Raw genomic sequence first — 17,047 nt, 5'->3', positions numbered from 1 at the left:
TTGAACCGAACCGCTGAAGTGATTTGGACGTGGGGGGGGCATGTGCTAGACCCATTTAATCCACGTCTTTTTGATGCTGTTTTTTTCTGCGTCTTTTTGGATAAATCGATTTCGTGCAAATGTGAACCAGATGCGGATTGGAATCGATTTAAATTTGCCCTTTGGCTGGCTGGAGCGGGTCAATTTTGAATCAATTCATTCATGAATGTAAACCACAAGTGGGTTATTTTATTTTATTTTGCAGTAAGAAAATGCGATTGGGGCAAATGTAGTGTGAACCACACTCCGCTGCCAAACCGATCCATCAATTCGGATCACAGAGCAATTTATTTCTAAGTGGGAACGCGGCCTAGGAATGGGTCCCCCCCTTTTTTTCCCTTTTCTTTTTGCAAGCATACCATCATCAGAAACAGGAGGTGTGAAAACAAGAGGAAAAAATAATAACAATCTTAAACAGTGATTCCCAAACTTTGGTTCTCCATGTGTTTTGGACTTCAACTCCCAGAAGCCCCAGCCAGCTTAGCTAACAGGAATTCTGGGATAAAAAAATCTGGAGGATCAAAGTTTGGGAACCACTGTAAGATATGTAGAGGACATCACATTACTAGCAGAAAGCTTCACAGGAGTTTATCACACAGGACAAATCCCATGCAGAAACTAAATTAAAACAGAAAACAACCCACATGTGTGGGTGGTTTTTCAGATGACGTTTGGGGTTAACTCGAACAGAAAGTTGGGGGAAAACCGCGTTTGCAGGATGTTTTTCAGACAATGTTGGTGTGAAAGAGAAATGACGCGAAAATAACCCAAACACGAAGTTGTCAAAACCAGCTCCTTTTTACTTTCGCTAAATTCCGAAAGTATAAAGGAGCTTTCCATTGGGATTATTTTTGCATTACAGTGGACCCTTGTTATTCTCTAGGGTTTGGTTCCAAGATCCCCTGTGTATAACAAAATCCGTATATGCTCAAGTCCCATTAAATATAATGGCAGAGCAAAATGGTGTCCCTTATAAAAAATGGAAAATCAAGGTTTGATATTTGAAATGTATTCTTTTTTTTGGAACATTTGCAAACCGTGTATGCTTGAATCTGTGTAAAAAAATCCGTGTATAAGAAGGGCCGACTGTATTTCTGTTTCACACCAAAGTATCTGACAAAGAACACCTGAATTTTAAAATCCCATTTCTGCACGGGATTTTACCAATTCGCCCTTCATGTGATAAACTCCTACTGAGGAAGGTCAAAGAAGAAAGTGCAAAGGCAGGTTTACTGCTGGACATAACGAAAGCAAAAATAATGACCACAGAAACTGTTGATGATTCCCAGCCTTGCCTTAAAGATTAACACAGGTTGTACCTTGCTGCAGAAATCATGCACTTTAATTAGGATGGAGCCAAGGCAGTTAGAGTGATGTTAAACTGCCATGGATCCATCCGAATTAATCCAGGGATTTGTAATTTTGTGAGGCACCAGCACTCTTCAGCAGAGAAGGCTAATGGCCCTGTAAAACCACAAATCCCAGGATTCCATAGGATGGAGTTACAGCACTTAAAGTGGCATCAAATTGCATTATTTCTGCACTGTAAATACACTATAGACACAGAGCCAGCATGGTGTAGCGGTTTGAGTGTTGGACTATAAATGGAGATCAGGATTTTATTCCCTACTACAGCATAAAAACCCACTGGGTGACCTTGGGCAAGTCACACTCTCTCAGCCTCAGAGTACAGCAATGGCAAACCTCCTCTGAAGAAACTTGCCAAGAAAACGCTGTGATAAGTTCACCTTAGGGTTGCCATAAGTCAAAAATGACTTGGAGGCACACAACAACAGCAACAGATACATCCACAGTTACTGCAGCATAATTCCTGACTGACCAGGTCCCCCCTCCCTGGAAATAGTTACCAGGAGTAATAAGTGACTCTCTTGAACTCCATGTGAATAACCTCTGACTCAGCTTGTGTTAAGGACAGTGTATCATCTGCTTAGTTGTTGCCATCAACACATTAACAAAGTATGTGATTGTTGTTAACCACAATTAGTTTTCCGGCTCTTTTGCAGAATGGAACATCTTAGATCATGACAAACTTTTTACAAAAATACATTTGTTGACTCATGCGCTGACAGAAACACCCCCAATTGGGTAGACTATGGGTATGAACAGACAGGCCAAAATAAAGCTGCTTTGGGTCACTTTGGAGGCATGCTGTTTAAATGACACATGCATCTTAAGAGGCCAGAAGCTGTGCGAAAGTGGTGCTCCAGTCCTTAGGACTGGAGCATGGCTTTGTCACATCTTCTGGCCTCTTAGGACGCATGCAGCATTTAAACAGCATTAATGATGATGTATTAATAATAACATTAGATATGTAGTAAGTGATCTTATTTCACTAACTTAATGATTAAGTGTGTAATTGGGAGAGAACTGTTCAAGAGTGAATGTAGCTGGTTATTGGGGAAATGGGGAAAGAATCTAAGAGTAATATCAGTTTTGATGAGCAATCTGGAGGGAAGCAATGGGATGAGAAGTTTTGGAGGGAATGAAATGGAAGCTGCAATGCAGGTCTACTTTGAGCATATAATTTATATATACAGAATTGTTTTCATATTCCTCATTGCCCTCAAACATAAGTCTAAAGCTACAAATATCTACAATTAGTAGAAGTAGTTACTAAAATACAACTTAAAAAAACAACAATAATATGAGCAGGAGCAAGGACAAATTAAATAGTTGTTTATTCCAGAAAAACTTGTACAAATGGATGTGTTTTTCACTGGCACCTAAAAGACAGAACTGTGGGGGTCCTTGAATTTCTTAAGGAAGGGAGTTATACAAACAAGGATCAACCACCAAGAAAGTCCTGCTATATGTGATGGTCCTCCCATCTACACAGCTCAGGGGTATCACCCACACAGTTTCCTCATCTGATCTTAAATCCCATGTGGATTGGCATTGGATTAGGAAGCATTTAATTATGTTTTTTAAAATAAATTCTAACTTTATTATTAGGAGGAAATAATTAATATGATGAAATAATTAACATAGACCCAGTACACACCACCAGGAAGCGGTGTCCTGGTGGCGATAGTAGGGCTCGGGACCGCACACCAACCGCACAGTCCTGAGCCCTATGATGTGTGGACGGCGGCCTAATGGCATCCTCCCATCCACACAGGGACCGCCATCTTTACATAACAGACACGCAGTGTCCACACGTCGCTGCGCATCGCTGCATGTCATGAGTGCGCCAGTGGCACACTCACGATGTAAGCCGGGCACCGCAAAAAGAACCTGAAAGAACCGGGTTCTTTTTACTCCAGAGGGACATCACACGGTTTGGTGGCTGTGGCGTCCGTCTGGAGTTAAAACAGGCACCTGCAGACCGCCATTTTCGAGCGTTCTGTACCACACCATAATTAATATTCAGCCAATTCATGCCAAGCTCTGGGAAAAGTTCAGGATGTCCTGTTTTCTATTCAAAACCCATATGGTGAAATTAGAATTTTAACCCTCCTTCCTTTCCAATACAGTCAGCCCCCTCTATCCTCTGATTTTTTTATCCACTGATTCAACCATCCACAGCTTGAAAATATTAAAAAATAATATAAAATCCAAAAGCAAACCTTGTTTTTGCCTTTTTATGTAAAGGGCACATTTCATTATGCCACTGTATTTGATTGGGACTTGAGCATCCACGGATTTTGGTATTCATGGGGGGTCCTAGAACCAAGCCTCAGCAGATACCAAAAGTCCACTGTATAATTTTTTTAGCCACACACAGGACCATAAAAAGCATGGATTGGGGGAGGAGGGAACTATCAGTAATTCATGGTGGTTCCAGGGAAGAGGATGAGAAAGAACCAGGCCAGCCCTACCAGTTGGCAAAGATGGCAGGTGCTAGGTGGTAGCAAGTGCTACCAAGCAACATCAAGGAAGTAGGGGCCAATCTGCATGTGTCACATATCCCATCCTGTGCCTGCTAAACTAGCCTGCAGTTCTGCCAGAAGTGCTCAAGCAAAATTCACTTAGCTTCTGTGGTGTGTGTGTGTGTGTGTATGTGTGACATTTTGTCCTTTCCAATGGGCAGCAGAATCTCTTTGTTCAGGCCACTAAGAGAAAGAGAGAGGGAGAGGGAGACGAGAGCGTGACACTGACTAAGAGAAATATTTCTATTTCATATGCTCCAGAGTTATTCTTCTCTGAGCAACTGGCAACTCAGCACCTTCTTTCTTTCAAGGAGAGCTGCCCAGGCTTTATGTGGGTTTCTTATCCTGTCTTATACAAAAACATATCTACTGTAGCTATATTGGTCTGGATGTGTGTGCAAGGGAGTTGTGGTGGGGGGGGGGGGGGGAGGAGATACAGTGGTAGGATGTGGCACACCATCCCTGCTCAGACAATGGCCTTTTATTAGCACCAACTGAAATGCCACAAAAATGTGCAAGTTTCCAAGTTCTTCAGCGCTTCTAATTGGGTTGCATGGGTATGCTGTCTCCTTATTTTGTGTACCACCTTAAGGAACAGCCTTCTCCCTTATAGACTCATTCGGTCCTTTGGGTCAGCTGGAAAGGCCTTGTAATGCCCCACATATGTAGGTCTATTCCACAGCCATTTATTTGCAAAGCATTTCTTTAGCATGGTGGCATCCCATCCGTGGAACATATTTTGCTCTAATACACAACAGGCACCAATTCTTTTTTTCTTTTTTGACACATGCTGAAACTATTTTGCAAGCCTTCTGTTTTATGAACAATAGAAGTATTGTATATTCTCTCTCTCTCTCTCAATATTATATGTTTTATTATTCAAGTATAAAGATATATTCAGTGTGGTGTCATGGTTTGAGTGTTAGACTAGGTCTCTGGAGACCAGGGTTCAATTCCCACCTGGCTATGAAACCCACTGGGTGACCCTGGGCAAGTCACACTCTCTCAGACTCAGAGGAAGGCTTCTGAACAAGTCTTACCAAGAAAATACCATTATATGTTTGACTTAGGGTCGCCATAAGTCAGAAACAACTTGAAGGCACACAATACATACCAAAGCCAGAATAATTCATGCCATAGTATTTCTGTTTTCCATTGTGTGTGTGAAAGTTGGGCAGTACTGAAAAGTAACTGGAAGAAAATCAATCCATTTGAAATATGTTGCTGAAGAATGCTAAAAAGACAAATGAATGGGTTGTAGAGAAAATCAGTCCTGAGCAATCCCTGGAAGCAAAGATTCCTAAACAGAGGCTATTGTACTTTTAACATATCATGAGACATTAGACAACATGACTCACTGCAAAAGATTATACATAAGGCTCAGCAAAGTGGTAGACTTTGGGAAAAGAGAAAGTCTGCATGATGTAGATTGATTGAATAAAGGAACTGACCTGAGTAAAGCAACTGATGACTGAGGTTCTCAGATGTTTCATTTTGTAGGCCACCATAAATCAACGTTGACTTGATAGCAATAACAATAACAACATATTTTGTCACGGTGGTACACCACTTTAAAATCTCCAGATCTAAGCAGTATATAAACGTATGTAAATTAATTACAGCTTCTGGAGGATTTTAAAGCTTGCAGACTTCTGTGGCATTGTTGTTGATCCTAAGAAAGGCATTGTTTGTGAGTTTCGTTTGGTTTGTTTGTTTTATCAAGTCATAGGCTATTAATGGCCCGGGAGAGCAGCAGCAGTGGGTGGATGAAGCAACAAGGTTTCAAACCCTTTCATCTTAATCAGAGAGGCACTTAAAAGGCTATGGATGCCATTGCTGAATAGTTGCCTTGGCTGACAGAATCAAAAAGCCCCTGCTATTGTTTGTACACCCCATTGAATTACTTTAGACACACTATTCTGGGCTACCCTTCCTCTATGAATACAGAGCTTCTTTCTTTGCACAGCTGGGGGCAAGAGAAAGGACTTCAAAGGCTCTCAGATTCCTTCTACAAGGCCTGTTTGGTGCATGCAAAGGCTGGAGAGTCTTGGAAATATGGCTCTAGATTCAGTCAGATCAAGCTTAATAGATGTATTGTTTAACTGTATTCCTTCTTGCTTGCATGCAAAGTTAGTCTGCTCTTCTTCCTTCCAGAATCCCCTTGCCTTTTCATGTACTTCCAGTCTAGTATAAATCTTGGGACAGATTAAAGTGTGATTGCCCAGGACCATTCTGAAATTCTGGCCCGCATGAAGGAATGGATTTGCCAAAGACAAATATTATGGGTGATTATTTCTAGATGATAGAGAAATCTGTGCCCTTTTGGGAAGCTGGGGTGGTTCATACAAGGTTTTTGAGCCTCAGACATCTGATTTTAGGTGTAATTCAATGTCAACAAATTGCTTTGTTGTTTTTTGCTATCAAGTCGACTTTGACCTAAGATGATCCTACGAATGAGAGTGAATGACAGAGAGGAAATCGAAACATTGAAAAGTTGCCGTACCTTGGAGCAAACAATGAACAAAATGTAAACTGCAGCCAAGAAGTCAGAAGAAGACTAGGAATGGGAAGGGCAGCTATGAATGAACTAGACAGGCCTCTAAGGAATAAAGAAATAGAACTGAGCACTAAAGTTAGAATTGTCCAAGCCAGGGTATCCCCCATCACCATGTACAGATGTGAGAGCTGGACAGTGAAAAAAGCAGATAAGAAGAAAACTAATCTGAGATTTGGTGCTGGAGATGAGTGCTAAAGATACTGTGGAGAGCCAAAAAGACACACAAATTGGCCTTTGACCCTATCGAGCCTGAAATCCCCCTGGAAGCCAAGATGACCAAACTGACACTGTCATACCGTGGCCATATTATAAGAAGGCATGACTCATTAGAAAAGGTAATAATTCTATGAAAGGTAGAAAGTAGTAAGAAAGGAAGACCTCATGCCAGATGAATAGATTTGCAGGACCTAAGCAGACTAGTAGAAAACAGAGGATCTTGGAGATGTCTCATCCACAGGGTCACCATTAATCAGGGTCAACTTGAGGACTGTTAACAACAACATGAATGAAAGAGAGACCTTTAAGAGCTCAGGTCATCTACAGTCCTGATCAGGTCTTGCAAACTCAGTGCTGTGGTTTCCTGAACTGAATCAATCCACCTGTAGTGTGGGTTTTCCAGTGAGTCACATTATTACATGAGATGTCACAGCCTCACTTTAGTCATTTTAGCTTCTACTGAGGGTTAGGAGCTGATTTGCTCTAAGACACATTCATTTGTGCTTTTAGCAGACTGTGCCTGCATCCATACTGGAGAAATAACCCAGTTTGGCACTGCTTTAACTGCCCTGGCTCAAGGCTATGGCATCCCTGGGAGCTGGAGTTTGTTGTGGGCCCGGAGTGGAGCTCCGCTCCGGGCCCACAACAAACTCCAACTCCCAGGAATGCCATAGCCTTGAGCCAGGGCAGTTAAAACGGTGCCAAACCGGGTTATTTCTCCAGTGTGGATGCAGCCTTTGTTACCTCTAGAACTTATTGTGTCCCTGTGTAGAGTTTTAGATTGAATATCCCTCCAAACAGGGTCCCATCCTCTTGTATTCTGTAAAGCACCAGCACACTATGTAAAACAGCATTATAATTTTTACATAGCAAGGAAAATACTTTTTGAACTCAACTCCCACAATTGCATTTTGTTCCCAGGAATTATGGGAAGAGGCATCTAAAACCACTGGGGGAGTGATCCCCCAAGTAGGTATTGTATAATGTTCCTTCAGCCTCCAAATTTCTAGCATAATAGTAACTTAAAACTTCATTTGAACAATTTAAAAATACAATGTAGACGTTCAAAGCAAAGAGGCAGGCAAAGTCACCAAGAAAATGCAACCACAACAAATATGAGTTCTGGGTGTGAACAATATTCAGTATCTCACTCTCTGCAATGCTAGAAATTTGGGAACTGAAACAAAATGTAACTGCAGGGACCAACACCCTTATCCTTATCGTCCAACTACACTCCTAAATACAATCCAGTCCTCTCAGAATTAAGTCCTTTTTACTATGTGATACTGCATCTCTTGCCAACCCAGAGATAATGGGAGTTGTAGTCAAACACATCTGTCTAGTACCAGATTAGGAAAGATTCTCTCTATAGTTCCTGCATCTTTGTAAGGTTTGAGCTCTTCACACCAGAATTCTTGTTTTAGTTCCTTTAAATAAAAATGTTTATGTTTCATTTTTACTCTTTGTGGCTTTCATGAACTGGATGCTCCTTTTGTTTCTTGCTAACAACACTGCAAAGTGTATATTGTTTGTGAATATCAAAATGTGTTTGGAGGATAAAAGTACCAACTTGTTTGATTAAACTTTCTTTATGAACAAAAAATGTACACGATTCCCTCTTAGGGCTGGCTGAGAAATGCTTACTAAACAACAAATAAATTTAAATTGTACCTTACAGATAACAGACACAAATATTTTGCAATATTTAATTTTTGGACTATAGCTGTCATCATGGAAGCTGCAGGATTCTGGGAGTTATCATTGAACAAGAAACTTTTTCAGTCCCTACAAAAACCTCAGTCTGAGGTACAAAAGTATGGGGTTTACATGATATTCTGATGTAAGATATGGATCCTTATGATTTTCATTAGTAAATTACAGCAGTCCTTACGAACAATTCAATCCTAGCTCACATTCATTTCCAAATAATGCAATAACTAATCACAACCGTGATAGTTCATTGTATAAAAACATGGATGTGAGATCCGGATATTCGTACATGTTTTTCTTCCTTTTTAAAATAAATGTGCCAAAGATGATAATGAAAATATGTTTTCTGAAGACCAGCCAAAAAGTAGGAAGCTTTGATCTTTGGTAAAGGGCATGTTCTCTCAAGCTGACAAGAAGCTGGGTTTGTGCAATTCAGGATTATGCAAAGTGTCAGATGTATGTCTGCCCATTAACCTTGTGAACGTCCGGCTGTTTTGTGGTATATTGTGTCATGCACTTTCTACTTCCCCAACCAGTGAAAATTTCAGGGATGGAAACAACATGTCAACTGTACCCAATTGTTGCATTTTAATACCAGTTTAACTTGTCATAGACCCATCACGGGATTTGTGAATTCTCTTTCAGGGAAGTGTAATTGTGCTGTTGTTCAGGGGAACACATTAAAATCACTTTACCATAGTGCTATCTACATTGTGGAAATCCAAGGATTCTAAGGAAGGGATGGAACCATGGTAGTTGAAGACTATTCATTGTGGATATATTATAGCCATGTTAGTCTAGAAAACCAGTATGCAAAGGGATCTTGTAGCACCTTTGAGACTAACTGAAAGAAAGAAGTTGGTAGCATGAACTACCAACTTCTTTCTTTGAGTTAGTCCAGGGGTAGGCAACCTTTTTGAGCCAGGGGCTGGGTTGCTGTCCCTCAGACAACTGGGGGGGCCGAAGCCAAAAAATAAATAATTAAATAATTTTTTAAAAAAAATTAAATATATAAATAAAAAGGACAAATGTAGGACAAAATTTTCACATGGAAGACACTTTTTTTAAAAAAATGGAGGACATGCGAAAAAAATTGCTGGTTTTTTAAAAAATGTTAATATAAATGCATGTTTCTGAGGCTTCTATAGACAATTGCCCCCCAAAGGCCCCGGCGGCAATCGGCGGCAGGACCGGGCTGGGGCCGGTCCCAAGGCCTCGCCGGGCCGCATCCAGCCTGCGGGCCGCAGGTTGCCTACCCCTGAGTTAGTCTCACAATTGCTATAAGATCCCTTTGCAAACAGTGTGGATTTAGCCTAAGATTTGATTTCATTTTGGAGATTAAGTCACAGGAGACTTGTGATATTATGTAGTATTTGGTTTATTTATGAATATACCAGTTGAATATCGGTGTAAGCAAAGAGTAAGAGCAGGGTGACCAGATGTCTTAACAATAAATTCCCTCCCTGCAACCACTCCTTTCTATTGCAAGACTGAGATTTACATTCTACACAGCATGTTCTATATCCATTAATCCAAGATTTCTCAACTAGGACTCCCTGAAGCCCTAGGGTTCCATGACAGATTATGGTTTTAACAATATATTTTTTTTAATCTGTGGATATAAAAAAATTATGCAGGGGTTCCCTGAGACCCCAAGGTTATTCCAAGTGTTCCTCTGGGGTAAAAAGATCAAGAAAGGCTGCATTAAACCAAACCTGGGAAAGTTACTTGTTGGACTGCAGCTCTCAGTATTCCCCCGTCATGTTCTAAAACACCATGAAGATCTTTTACTTAGGTCTAGATTTTTGAGCCACGGTGTTGATATTACCAGTTTGTCTACTGATGCTTCAAAAATGTAGACTGTCATCACTATGTGATTTGTAACTGGACAGTGAATTAGGGATATCTGCACATTAAAAATGTATTAATTTCTAAGGATTTCCGTGGAGCTCTCTGTGTGTGCATGCACACAGACACACACACACTATTGTGATGCTGCATTCTGTTATTAGTTTCTGCAGAATGGAGGAGATACATATGATTTACTGTGATTCAGTGGTGGAGTAATGATGTGTCCATCAAAAACTATGAAAGCCTGCACCATGAGTCTATTTAAATATTTGGGATTTTTGTTTCTTTTGCCAATTGTACTGCAACAGTGACATGTAGTGCTGGATCTCTGAAACTATCTGTGGACCTGAGGAAGTTTGTGCCACGTGACTGTAATTTCAACCTACATAGAAGATCCAGGGCTGTCAGGCCTGTAGGCACCTGTCAGAGGTGAATCAGGAGCTGAGTCAGCAGCTTCACAGATGCGCAGCAGAATGGGGAGACATTGTTGGTCAGATAAAGTCCCAGCCTAAGTAGAAAGCCTTTTCTAGCACACCAACAGAGCTGTGCTGTTTGAGGAATGATGGCAATTGTAGTAATCCAACTCTTTTTTATAGGATCCAGCATGGTGTTGTGGTTTGAATGCTGGACTATGACTCTGGAGACCAGAGCTTGATTCCCAGCTTGTCCATGAAACCCACTGGCTGACCCTCTCTCTCAGCCATAGAGAATGACAATGTCAAGCCCCCTATGAAGAAACCTGCCAAGAAAACTCCATGACAGCTTCATCTTAGGATTGTTATACATTGGAAATGACTTGAAGGCACACAACTGTGAAACTTTGGAAATACTCTGACCAAAAATCCACAACAAACTTCAGGTAATACAGAAAATTTATTGAAGAACTTGGAAGTAAGTATTCTTGCCACGTCTTTGTCAAAACTGAGGGCCCCAAATAGAGTCAGAACCTTAAAATTCCCCAAACCCCTCCCTTTGAGTTGGTACCCTACTCTTCTGCCTTTGATGTAGAATCCCTCCCTTTGATCTGTAGGAGGAAAGGAAGGGGGGTTTGATCGTTTGGTTCCCGGCTCTTCTACCAAGTAGAGATCTAAGGCTGTATACAGGGTTGGTTTCAGATTCCCAACAACCCCTCATAAACTGCCTAACTGCCATGCCCTACGTGACCATCCGGCTTAGTCCCCATGTCGGCATCCCCCCCTATTCTCAACGTTACTGTCTATCATCTATCTATCTATCTATCTATCTATCTATCTATCTATCTATCCATCCCTCTATCTATCTTTCTATCTGTCTGTCTGGCTGTCTGGTTATCTATCTATCTCTATCTATCTATCTATCTATCTATATGGCAGAATACACCCTGAATGCTTGACTGAAGGTGGATTCTGACACACAACAACAAGACGTCCAAAAAGCAATGTTCAATAGCACTGTAGCCAATGGGGAGATTCAGGCAGGTCAACAACCTGAAACTAAGGATGCTGCCACTACAGATGCTGGGGAACAAGTACAGTTTGACACTGCTTTAACGGTCTTGGCTCAATGGCAATAGCAATAGCAATAGCATTTATATTTCTGTACCACTTACCAGTGAACTGCATCTGTAAACCAATTGCCCCCAACAAGCTGGGTACTCATTTTACTGACCTACGAAAGGATGGAAGGCTGAGTCAACTTTGGAGTCTTGGGATCGAACTCACAATGTTGTGGTGGCAGTGTTGTGGCGGCATTTAACCACTGCACTACCAGGGCTCTATCCTTTGGAATCCTTGGATTTGTAGTTTGTTCTGGCATGAGAGCTCTCTGACAGAAAAACGAAATACATAACAAAACTACAAATCCCAGGATTCCATAGCATTGAGCTATGGCAGTTAAAGCAGTGTCAAACTGCATTAAATCTGCAGTGCAGATGCAGCCTACTTCACGATCAGAAAAGTTGTTATTCTGAGCTGCAGTTATGACAATTCACCACAAGAGGCACATAGAATTGCAGTTTCCCCTTTTCTAGCCCTGGCAGTTTCTACAGTGGAAGATCTTGTACAAACATCATAAGCCTTTACGATGATGATACACTTCTTTTGATTTAAGGGTGTGTGTGTGTGCTACGCTAACAACACAAAGGACTTGCTCTTTTGTCGTCTTTTCTTTTTAACTGAATTTTATTTGTACTTCACCTCCCCCTGCAGATACAACATTATAAACAAAAGTAAAACTGATAGGCATCATATTGTATGCAGAAAATACATATCATACAAAGAGCAAGTAGAGAAAGGAGGAGTGAAGGTAGGAGGAGGAAACGTCAACCATCTAAGATACGTGGATGACACAATACTACTAGTGGAAAACATCACAGATGTGGAACAATTACTATGGAAGGTTAAAGAAGAAAGTGGAAAGGCAGTTTTACTGCTGAACATTAAATAATGACCATAGAAGATGTACATAAATTCAACCTAGATACTGTGGAAATTGAAATAGTTAAAGACTTCCTGTACCTTGAATCAAACATTGATAAGGAGACTGCAGTCAAGAAATAAGGCAAAGTCTAGGAATGGGGAAGGGCAGCCAGGAAGGAACTAGACGAGACCCTATAAAGGAGATACAACTGAGCACTGAAGTGAGAATCGCCCAAGCCACTGTATTCCCCATCTTGCATGCTCAGGTCCCATTAAATACAGTGGAATAGTAAAATGGTATCCCTTATATAAAATGGCAAGATCAAGGTTTGCTGTTTGGAATTTAGACTTTTGGGGAATATTTTCAAGGGTGGATGCTTGAATCCATGGATAAAGAATCAGTGGATCTGGAAGGCCAACTGTAATGCTAAGAAGGTTGGAGGGACCCTTCTCAGACGAATTATGCCCCTGTGACTCTGGCCAAATAGAGACAACAGACCATGTATTACTCCAGTGCTCTTACTACAGGGACATCCACCTCAGGCTTATTTCACCTCTATTGTAGAAACACGAAGGACACACCAGTCCATTTGACACTTCTCTGCTGCTTTCGGACACCAACCCTGATATTACATATTTTAAATATATGTTTTCAACCTGTGCTTTTACCTTGTTTTTACATTCTTTTATCTTTTATTCTGTATCCCCTTTTTAGCTGTACTGGTCTATATAGTTTATCACACAGGAGGGAAGTACCCAAATCCTGTGGCTAAATGGGGGTTAAATCCGGGAACATCCCACAAAAGTGGGATTGTTTTCAGACAATGTCCTCCGATGTTGCCATTATCCCGGATTTAACTCATGAATGAAAGTGCACGTTTTGTCTGCTTTTGGCCACTTTTTACTTTCGGGGAAATCCCAGAAGTAAAAAGAGGTGTGTTTTGGCCACTTTAATCACAGGTTAAGTGTGGGATAATGGCAACATCGGGGAACATCGTCTGAAAACAACCTCACTTTTGCGGGATATTCCCGGATGTAACCCGTTTATCCACGGAATTTGGACACTTCCCTCCTGTGTGTTAAACTCCTGTGACTGTAATAAAGACAAACTGAACTGAACAGGTTTGAGGGAAGCAGAAAGAGAGGAAGACCAAATGCTGGATGGATAGACTCTATTAGGCAGGTCAGGTCTATGAACTTGCAAGGCCTGAGCAGAAAGGAGATGTCTCCTCCACAGGGTCACCCTGAGTAGTAGCAGGGGGTTCACTCCAGGGCAGTTAACAAGTTACAACAAGTTGGAAACAACTTGAAGGCACACACCAACAACATAAGCCATCAAAATTCAATATAAGTGTGGTAAAGTACCAGCAAATAAAATACAGTAATAATAAATGTAAGACAGGAGGGCACTTGAAGGCAAGAACAAGAACACAGAGGAAGAATTCAAAGATATAGCTGTGATCTGGACCCATTTCAAACTGGCTTCCGGGCGGGTCACGGGGTTGAGACGGCCATGGTCGCCTTGGTCGATGATCTCCGTCTGAGCATTGACGGGGGAAGCGTGTCCCTGTTGGTGCTCTTGGACATCTCAGCGGCTTTCGATACCATAGACCATGGTATCCTTCTGGGGCGCCTGGCTGAGGTGGGAATCGGGGGCACTGCGCTCCAGTGGTTCCGCTCCTACCTCTCTGGGAGGTCCCAGATGGTGCAGCTGGGAGACGTGTGCTCCAGCGAGCGGGCCCTTAAAACCGGGGTCCCTCAAGGAGCCATTCTGTCTCCCATGCTATTTAACATTTACATGAAACCGCTGGGAGAGATCATCCGGAGATATGGGGCGCGGGGTTATCAGTACGCTGATGACACCCAAATTATTTTCTCTATGTCTCCGACTGATGCAGTGACCACGGATGGCGTCTCTCCTCTCGTGGCCTGTCTAGAGTCAGTAATGGGCTGGATGAGGGAAAACCGACTCAAACTTAATCCAGAGAAAACGGAGGTACTGGTGATAGGTTCCCCTGGTCCAGGAATGGTGGTGGTTCCACCTGTCCTGAACGGGGTCACGCTCCCCGTGAAGGACTCCGTGCGCAGTCTGGGGGTGCTTCTTGACTCGTCCCTCCACCTGACTGCTCAGGTGAATGCGACGGTCAGGAGTACCTGTTATCAGCTTCGGCTGATTCGCCAGCTGCGCCCATACCTGGCCCAGAGGGACCTTGAAACCATCGTACATGCTCTGGTAACTTCGAGATTGGATTTCTGCAATGTACTCTACATGGGGCAACCCTTATACCAAACTCGGAAGCTGCAAATGGTGCAGAACATGGCAGCGCGGCTGGTCACTGGTGTCCCCAGGACCAGCCATATAACACCTGTGCTTAAAGATCTCCATTGGCTGCCCATCCGCTTCCGAGCTCAATATAAGGCGTTGGTTATTACCTATAAAGCCCTAAATGGCTTGGGCCCAGGTTTCCTGAAGGACCGCCTCTCCCCGTACATTCCGCCTCGCACCCTCAGAACATCTGGGCAGCAACTCCTGAAGGTGCCTGGGGCCAGGTTGGCCGTTACTGCCAGAAGATCCTTTTCCACAGCTGCCCCAGCCCTTTGGAATACGCTGCCCATGGAGCTCCGCTCATCTACCACCCTGGCCCAATTCAGGAAGGGTCTTAAAACCTTCCTATTTAATCAGGCATTCCCCGACTAAATATCCTACGGGCCTCCCTCCTCTCTCGTGGCCGAGAGGTTGGGCTAAGGGGCTTTTTATTGTTTTTAAGGATTGTTATTATGTTTTTGGTCTTGGCTGTTTTTAACTTTGTATGATGTTTGCACTCTGGTGCTCTTGTAAGCCGCCCTGATCGTTTGGAAGGGCGGGGTATAAATAAAAATTTTATTTATTATTATTTATTATTTATTATTATAGTCTGTTAAATCAGTATAGCCAGCCCTCCATATCCATGGATCTTTTTATCATACCCACAACCTCTTTTATAGAGTCCATCCATCTAGCGCAGGGGTAGGCAACCTTTTTGAGCCGGGGGCCGGGTTGCTGTCCCTCAGACAACTGGGGGGCCGAAGCCAATAAATAAATAATTTTTAAAAATTTAAATATATAAATAAACCAGGACAAATGTATGACAAAATTTTCAAATGGAAGACACTTTTTAAAAAAAAATGGAGGACACGCGAAAAAATTTGCTGATTTTTAAAAAAATGTTAATATAAATGCATGTTTCTGAGGCTTCTATGGACAATTGCCCCCCAAAGGCCCCGGTGGCAATCGGCGGCAGGACCGGGCTGGGGCCGGTCCCAAGGCCTTGCCGGGCCGCATTCGGCCCGCGGGCCGCAGGTTGCCTACCCCTGATCTAGCGTGTGGCCTTCCTCTCTTCTGCTTCCCTCCACCTTTCCTAGCATTATTTTTTCCCCAATGAGTCGTGTCTCCTCATGATGTGGCCAAAGTACGACAGCCTCCGTCTTGTCCTCTTGGCTTCCAGAGAGATTTCTGGTTTGATCTGCTCTAGGACCCATTTGTTTGACTTCTTGGCTGTCCATGGTAATCTCAGCACTCTTCTCCTGCACCACATCTCAAATGAATTAATTCTCTTCCTATCTGCTTTCTTAACTGTCCAGCTCTCACATCCATACATGGTAATAGGGAATACAGTGCGCCCGCGCCATACGCGTGTGCGCCATACGCGGCCTTGAGCATACGCGCTCAAGCCGCGGGGCGTGCGCAGGGCGGAAGGGGCGGCGCGTCCCATTCAATTGAATGGGCACGTGCGCCTGTTGCGCCCCGCGTGCGCCTGCACCACCGCGCCGCCGCATACGAGCCCCATTGTTTCCAATGGGGCTCGAGCATAGGTGGAATTCGCCTTACGCAGAGGGATCCGGAATGGATCCCCCGCGTAAGGTGAGGACGGACTGTACAATGGTTTGTCCGAGTCTAATTCTTTGACTCTTTCTATTTGCTCATTGTCTAGGTTGAATCGGTGTAACTTTTTGGTGTTGTCTGCATACCTCAGACGGTTGATATTCGTTCTACTCCTATTTTTACTCCTCCTTCTTCTGGGTCCAAGCCTGCTTTTCATATATGTTCTCCATACAAGTTGAACAGATAGGATGAGAAGATGCAGCCTTGTCTTACCTCTTTGCCAGCTGGGGAACCACTCTGTTTCTCCATGTTATATTCATATTCATAAACATATACATAGAGTTCCAAGTCTGTGATGTTTTTGGCTAGGAGTATGGTATCATCTGTGTATCTCTGATGGCTGATATGCCTTCCTCCTCTTTTCACTCCTCCTTCTTCTTCTGGGTCCAAGCCTGCTTTTCTTATACAGTACATATAAGTTGATGTACATATAACTGCATACAAGTTGAACAGATATGGGGAGAGG

The sequence above is a fragment of the Sceloporus occidentalis genome, unplaced genomic scaffold (genome assembly GCF_023333645.1).
Source record: "Sceloporus occidentalis isolate IW3139 unplaced genomic scaffold, rSceOcc1.0.p SCAF_14, whole genome shotgun sequence".
NCBI classification, from domain to species: Eukaryota; Metazoa; Chordata; class Lepidosauria; order Squamata; family Phrynosomatidae; genus Sceloporus; species Sceloporus occidentalis.
The sequence above is the reverse complement of the archived record's forward strand: the minus strand, read 5'-3'. Positions refer to the sequence as shown.